This window comes from Triticum urartu, chromosome 6, assembly GCF_003073215.2.
Source record: "Triticum urartu cultivar G1812 chromosome 6, Tu2.1, whole genome shotgun sequence".
NCBI lineage: Eukaryota > Viridiplantae > Streptophyta > Magnoliopsida > Poales > Poaceae > Triticum > Triticum urartu.
Genome location: NC_053027.1, coordinates 444,968,886 through 444,977,107, shown reverse-complemented (window position 1 = coordinate 444,977,107; position 8,222 = coordinate 444,968,886).

Here is an 8,222-nt window from a genome sequence, read left to right as displayed (position 1 = left end):
CTTGTTGCTCGTTACAATTTATCCTATCACCAAACTATCTGTTACCACTTATTTCAGTACTTGCAGAGAATACCTTGCTGAAAACCGCTTATCATTTCCTTCTGCTCCTCGTTGGGTTCGACACTCTTACTTATCGAAAGGACTACGATAGATCCCCTATACTTGTGGGTCATCAGTCTTATGCTATTCATAATTGTATGGTGAGGTGGCATAATTTCATGTTGAGATAAATAAGTTAGTGGGGATGAATCTCTTAGGTATAGATTTCTATTTCACACTAGCTGCTACGTCTTGAGCTTGCGTTGGTTTTCCCCGAAGAGGAAGGGATGATGCAGTAGAGTAGCGTAAGTATTTCCCTCAGTTTTTGAGAACCAAGGTATCAATCCAGTAGGAGGCCACGCTCAAGTCCCTCGTACCTGCACAAAACGATAGCTACTCGCAACCAACGCGATTAGGGGTTGTCAATCCCTTCACGGTCACTTACGAGAGTGAGATCTGATAGATATAATATTTTTGGTATTTTTGGTATAAAGATGCAAAGTAAAAAGTGAAAGCAAAGTAAAAAAGCAAAGCAAGATTAAAGTGATGGAGATTGATATGATGAGAATAGACCCCGGGGCCATAGGTTTCACTAGTGGCTTCTCTCAAGAGCATAAGTATTCTACGATGGGTGAACAAATTACTGTTGAGCAATTGACAGAATTGAGCATAGTTATGAGAATATCTAGGCAAGATCATGTATATAGGCATCACTTCCGTGACAAGTAGACCGAAATGATTCTGCATCTACTACTATTACTCCACTCATCGACCGCTATCCAGCATGCATCTAGAGTATTAAGTTAAAAATAGAGTAACGCCTTAAGCAAGATGACATGATGTAGAGAGATAAATTCATGCAATATGAAATAAACCCCATCTTGTTATCCTCGATGGCAACGATGCAATACGTGGCTTGCTGCCCCTTCTGTCACCGGGAAAGGACACCGCAAGATTGAACCCAAAGCTAAGAACTTCTCCCATGGCAAGAACTACCAATCTAGTTGGCCAAACCAAACGGATAATTCGAAGAGACTTGCAAAGATAACCAATCATACATAAAAGAATTCAGAGAATACTCAAATATTATTCATAGATAGACTTGATCATAAACCCACAATTCATCGATCTCAACAAACACACCGCAAAAACAAGATTACATCGAATAGATCTCCACAAGAGAGGGGGAGAACTTTGTATTGAGATTCAAAGAGAGAGAAGAAGCCATCTAGCTACTAACTATGGACCCGAAGGTCTGAGGTAAACTACTCACACTTCATTGGAGGGGCTAGGATGATGTAGAAGCCCTCCGTGATGATGACTCTCTTCCGGTGGAGCTCCGGAACAGGCCCCGAGATGGGATCTCGTGGATACAGAAAGTTGCGGCGGTGGAATTAGGTTTTTGGCTCCTGTTCTGATTGTTTGGGGGTACGTATGTATATATAGGAGGAAGGAGTATGTCGGTGGAGCACCGAGGGGCCCACGAGGCAGGGGGGTGCGCCCTAGGGGGGCGCCCCCCCACCCTCATGACCTCCTCTTTGACTCCTTGGAGTAGGGTCCAAGTCTCCTGGATCACGTTCGGTGAGAAAATCACGTTCCCGAAGGTTTTATTCCATTTGGACTCCGTTTGATATTCTGTTTCTCCGAAACACTGAAATAGGCAAAAAAACAGCAATTCTGGGCCGGGCCTCCGGTTAATAGGTTAGTCCCAAAAATAATATAAAAGTGGAAAATAAAGCCCAATATAGTCCAAAACAGTAGATAATATAGCATGGAGCAATCAAAAATTATAGATACGTTGGAGACGTATCAGGCATCCCCAAGCTTAATTCCTGCTCGTCCTCGAGTAGGTAAATGATAAAAAGAGAATTTTTGATGCGGAGTGCTACTTGGCATAATTTCAATGCAAATCTTCTTAATTGTGATATGAATATTCAGATTCGAAAGATTCAAGACAAAGGTTTATATTGACATAAAAATAATAATACTTCAAGCATACTAACAAAGCAATTATGTCTTCTCAAAATAACATGGCCAAAGAAAGTTATCCCAACAAAATCATATAATCTGGCTATGCTCTATCTTCACCACACAAAGTATTTAAATCATGCACAACCCCGATGACAAGCCAAGCAATTGTTTCATACTCTAACTTTTTCAAAACTTTTTCAATCTTCACGCTATACATGAGCGTGAGCCATGGATATAGCACTATAGGTGGAATAGAATGGTGGTTGTGGAGAAGACAAAAAGGAGGGGAAGATAGTCTCACATCAACTAGGCGTATCAACGGGCTATGGAGATGCCCATCAATAGATATCAATGTGAGTGAGTAGGGATTGCCATGCAACGGATGCACTAGAGCTATAAATGTATGAAAGCTCAACAAAAGAAACTAGTGGGTGTGCATCCAACTTGCTTGCTCACGAAGACCTAGGGCACTTGAGGAGGCCCATCATTGGAATATACAAGCCAAGTTCTATAATGTAAAATTCCCACTAGTATATGAAAGTGATAACATGAGAGACTCTCTACTATGAAGATCATGGTGCTACTTTGGAGCACAAGTGTGGTAAAAGGATGGTAGCATTGCCCCTTTTTATTTATTTTCTTTTTTTGGGGCCTTCTTTTTTTCTTTGGCCTTTCTATCTTTTTTTGGGACAATGCTCTACTAAATGATGATCATCACACTTTTATTTATTTACAACTCAATCATTACAACTCGATTCCAAAACAAAGTAGGACTCTATATGGATGCCTCCGGCGGTGTACCGGGATATGCAATGAATCAAGAGTGACATGTATGAAGGAATTATGAACGGTGGCTTTGCCACAAATACTATGTCAACTACATGATCATGCTAAGCAATATGACAATGATGAATGTGTCATGATGAACTAGATGGTGGAAAGTTGCATGGCAATATATCTCGGAATGGCTATGGAAATGCCATAATAGGTAGGTATGGTGGCTGTTTTGAGGAAGGTGTATGGTAGGCGTATGATACCGGCGAAAAGTGCGCGGTATTAGAGAGGCTAGCAAAGGTGGAAGGGTGAGAGTGCGTATAATCCATGGACTCAACATTAGTCATAAAGAACTCATATACTTATTGCAAAAATCTAGAAGTTATCAAAGCAAAGTATTACGCGCATGCTCCTAGGGGGATAGATTGGTAGGAAAAGATCATCGCTCGTCCCCGACCGCCACTCATAAGGAAGACAATCAATAAATAAATCATGCTCCAACTTCATCACATAACGGTTCACCATACGTGCATGCTACAGGAATCACAAACTTTAACACTAGTATTCTTTAAATTCACAACTACTCAACTAGCATGACTTTAATATTATCACCTCCATATCTCAAAACAATTATCATGCTTCAATATTTTCTTAGTATTCAACACACTCAAAAGAAAGTTTCACAAATCTTGAATACCAAGCATATTATTATTAAGAAAATTACCATGCTATTAAGACTCTCAAAATAATATAAGTGAAGCATGAGAGATCAATAGTTTCTTTAAAACAAATCCATCACCGTGCTCTAAAAGATCTAAGTGAAGCACATAGAGCAAAATTATAACGCTCAAAATATATAAGTGAAGCACATAGAGCAAAACTACATAGCTCAAAAGATATAATTGAAGCACATAGAGAAAAACTACATAGCTCAAAATATATAAGTGAAGCACATAGAGAAAACTACATAGCTCAAAAGATATAAGTGAAGCACATAGAGTATTCTATCAAATTTTATTTCGTGTATGGCTCTCTCAATAGGTGTGTACAGCAAGGATGATTGTATCATACTAAGACACAAAGACACAAATAATACAAGACGCTCCAAGCAAAACACATATCATGTTGGTGAATTAAAAAAAATAGCTCCAAGTAAATTACCGATGGAAGTGGACGAAAGAGGGGATGCCTTCCGGGGCATCCCCAATCTTTGAATTTTTGGTGTCCTTGGATTATCTTGGGGGTGCCATGGTCATCCCCAAGCTTAGGCTCTTGCCACTCATTGTTCCATATTCCATCACAAGAATTCACCCAAAACTTGAAAACTTCACAACACAAAACTCAAAATAGAAAACTCGTGAGCTCCGTTAGCGAAAGAAAACAAAAGACCACTTCAAGGTACTGTAATGAAATCATTATTTATTTATATTGGTGTTAAACCTACTGTATTCCAACTTCTCTATGGATTATAAACTATTTTACTAGCCATAGATTCATCAAAATAAGCAAACAACACACGAAAAACAGAATCTGTCAAAAACAGAACAGTCTGTAGTAATCTGTAGCTAGCGCAAGATCTGGAACCCCAAAAATTCTAAAATAAATTGCTGGACGTGAGGAATTTATCTATTAATAATCTGAAAAGATAATTAACTAAATATCACTCTTCAAATAAAAATGACAGCAGTTCTCGTAAGCGCTAAAGTTTCTGTTTTTTACAGCAAGTTCAACTAGACTTTCCCCAAGTCTTCCCTATGGTTCTACTTGGCACAAACACTAATTAAACACAAAAAAACACAACCAAAACACAGGCTAAATAATTTATTTATTACTAAGCAGGAGCAAAAAGCAAGGAATAAAAATAAAATTGGGTTGCCTCCCAACAAGCGCTATCGTTTAATGCCCCTAGCTAGGCATAAAAGCGAGGATAGATCTAAGTATTGCCATCTTTCGTAGGCAATCCATAAGTGGCTCTCATGATATTTTCATATGGAAATTTTATTTTCTTTCTTGGAAAGTGTTCCGTGCCCTTTTTTAATGGAAATTGAAATCTAATATTCCCTTCCTTCATATCAATAATCGCACCAAGCGTTCTAAGGAAAGGTCTACCAAGAATAATAGGGTAAGAAGGATTGCAATCTATATGAAGAACAATGAAATCTATGGGCACATAATTCCTATTTGCAACAATAAGAACATCATTAATCCTTCCCATAGGTTTCTTAATAGTAGAATCTGCAAGATACAAGTTTAGAGAGCAATAATCAAAATTACGGAAATCTAGCAAATCACATAAAGTCTTGGGCAATTGCATTTTTGCCCCTAGTTGGAACCTACCCACGGGTTTTGCCCTTACTTTTCGACTCTGCTCAGTTTTGCCCTTAGATTTTCCTCCCAAGTCGCCCGAATGCCCTTTGACCATTTGACCAATACTTTGAAAATTCATAACAAATAGATATGAACTCAGAAAAATGCAAATGAGATATCAAAATGTTCAGATAAACATTACCTTTATGTGTATGTCATTTGCATTTAGGACAAAAGTTCCATTTAAACAACCTAAGGTTATTAATGTTATTAACATTATTGAAAATAAAAAGGTATAAACATTTTTTTTCAGGAATAAAAATTACATGCAAATGTAGGTGACGTTTTTTGAACATCCTAATATCTTATTTGCATTTCTCCGAGTTCATATCAACTTGTTATGAATGTTCAAAGGACTTTGACCATTATTTTGAAACTTGATAACAAGTTGAATGAACTCAGAAAAATGCAAATAAGATATCAGAGTGTTTAGAAAATGTCACCTACGTTTGCCTGTAATTTTTTATTCTTGAAAGAAGTATTGTTTATACCTTTTTATTTTTAATAATGATAATACATTAATAACCTTACGTTTTTTTAAACGGTACTTTTGTACTAAATTAAAATTACATACACATAAAGGTAATGTTTATCTGAACATTTTGATATCTTATTTGCATTTTTCTAAGATCGTATCAATTTGTTATGAATTTTCAAAGTATTGGTCAAACGGTCAAATGGCATTCGGGCGACCTGGGAGGAAAATCTAAGGGCAAAACTGAGCAGGGTCAAAAAGTAAGGGCAAAACCCATGGGTAGTTTCAACTAGGGGCAAAAATGCATTTGTCCCTTAATTTTAATAGTTGGTTCCCACTCATCATAGAGTTTTCTAGGGATAGAAACTTTCAACTCAAGTTTTTCTTCATAAGATTGCATCAAGGCATCAACAATATGTTCGGTGAAGGCTTTATTTTGACTATAAGCATGTGGAGAATTTAGCACAGATTGCAACAAGGAAATACAATCAATTAAAGAGCAACTTTCATAATTAAATTCCTTGAAATCCAATATAGTGGGTTTAGCAACATCTAGATTTTTATTTCTTCCAATCCCACTTTCATCAATTTCATCATTAAGATCTAAATACTCCGAATTTTTAGAACGCCTTCTAGGTAAAGGAAGATCATATTCAGTTTCATCAAGATTTATATTGCAAAATAAAGATTTAATAGGAGACACATCAATAACTTTTAGATCTTCATCTTGATTTTCATAGGCATTCGGTTTAGCGGCCATCTTATTGACTAAGGTGGCTTGCATATCCGAAATTTCAGCAGTCATCTTTTCTAGACGAGCAATTTGGGATCTTATACCATCAAATTCTTTAGACATATCATCTAGCTCTTTATTCATAGAACTCATAAAACTTTTTTGTTCCTCAAGCTCATTTCTAAAGAAATTATTATGCTCAAATTGCAAAACCATAAAATTCCTAACGTTGGTTCCGATCTCCTCTAACCTTTTGAGGTGGAGATCACCAAATCTCGGTTGAGCCATCGTGACAAACAAGCAATCTAACACACGAGCAAACAAAAAGGCAAGCGGGCAAAAGAGACAAATAGAGAGGGAGGATAGAGAGAGAGAGGGAGAATAAAATGGCAAGGGTGAAGTGGGGGAGAGGAAAACGAGAGGCAAATGGCAAATAATGTAATGCGAGAGATAGGGATTGTGATGGGTACTTGGTATGTTGACTTTTTGCGTAGACTACCCGACAACGGCGCCAGAAATCCTTCTTGCTACGTCTTGAGCTTGCGTTGGTTTTCCCCGAAGAGGAAGGGATGATGCAGCAGAGTAGCGCAGGTATTTCCCTCAGTTTTTGAGAACTAAGGTATCAATCCAGTAGGAGGCCACGCTCAAGTCCCTCGTACCTGCACAAAACGATAGCTACTCGCAACCAACGTGATTAGGGGTTGTCAATCCCTTCACGGTCACTTACGAGAGTGAGATCTGATAGATATAATATTTTTGGTATTTTTGGTATAAAGATGCAAAGTAAAAAGTGAAAGCAAAGTAAAAAAGCAAAGCAAGATTAAAGTGATGGAGATTGATATGATGAGAATAGACCCGGGGGCCATAGGTTTCACTAGTGGCTTCTCTCAAGAGCATAAGTATTCTACGGTGGGTGAACAAATTACTGTTGAGCAATTGACAGAATTGAGCATAGTTATGAGAATATCTAGGCATGATCATGTATATTGGCATCACGTCCGTGACAAGTAGACCGAAACGATTCTGCATCTACTACTATTACTCCACTCATCGACCGCTATCCAGCATGCATCTAGAGTATTAAGTTAAAAACAGAGTAACGCCTTAAGCAAGATGACATGATGTAGAGAGATAAATTCATGCAATATGAAATAAACCCCATCTTATTATCCTCGATGGCATGATGCAATACGTGGCTTGCTGCCCCTTCTGTCACTGGGAAAGGACACCGCAAGATCGAACCCAAAGCTAAGCACTTCTCCCATGGCAAGAACTACCAATCTAGTTGGCCAAATCAAACGGATAATTCGAAGAGACTTGCAAAGATAACCAATCATACATAAAAGAATTCAGAGAATACTCAAATATTATTCATAGATAGACTTGATCATAAACCCACAATTCATCGGTGTGAACAAACACACCGCAAAAAAAAGATTACATCGAATAGATCTCCACAAGAGAGGGGGAGAACTTTGTATTGAGATTCAAAGAAAGAGAAGAAGCCATCTAGCTACTAACTATGGACCCGAAGGTCTGAGGTAAACTACTCACACTTCATCGGAGGGGCTCGGATGATGTAAAAGCCCTCCGTGATGACGGCCCTTTTCCGGCGGAGCTCCGGACCAGGCCCCGAGATGGGATCTCGTGGATACAGAAAGTTGCGGCGGTGGAATTAGGTTTTTGACTCCTGTTATGATCGTTTGGGGGTACGTATATATATATAGGAGGAAAGAGTACGTCGGTGGAGCACCGAGGGGCCCACGAGGCAGGGGGCGCGCCCTAGGGGGGGCGCCCCCACCCTCGTGACCTCCTCTTTGACTCCTTGGAGTAGGGTCCAAGTCTCCTGGATCACATTCGGTG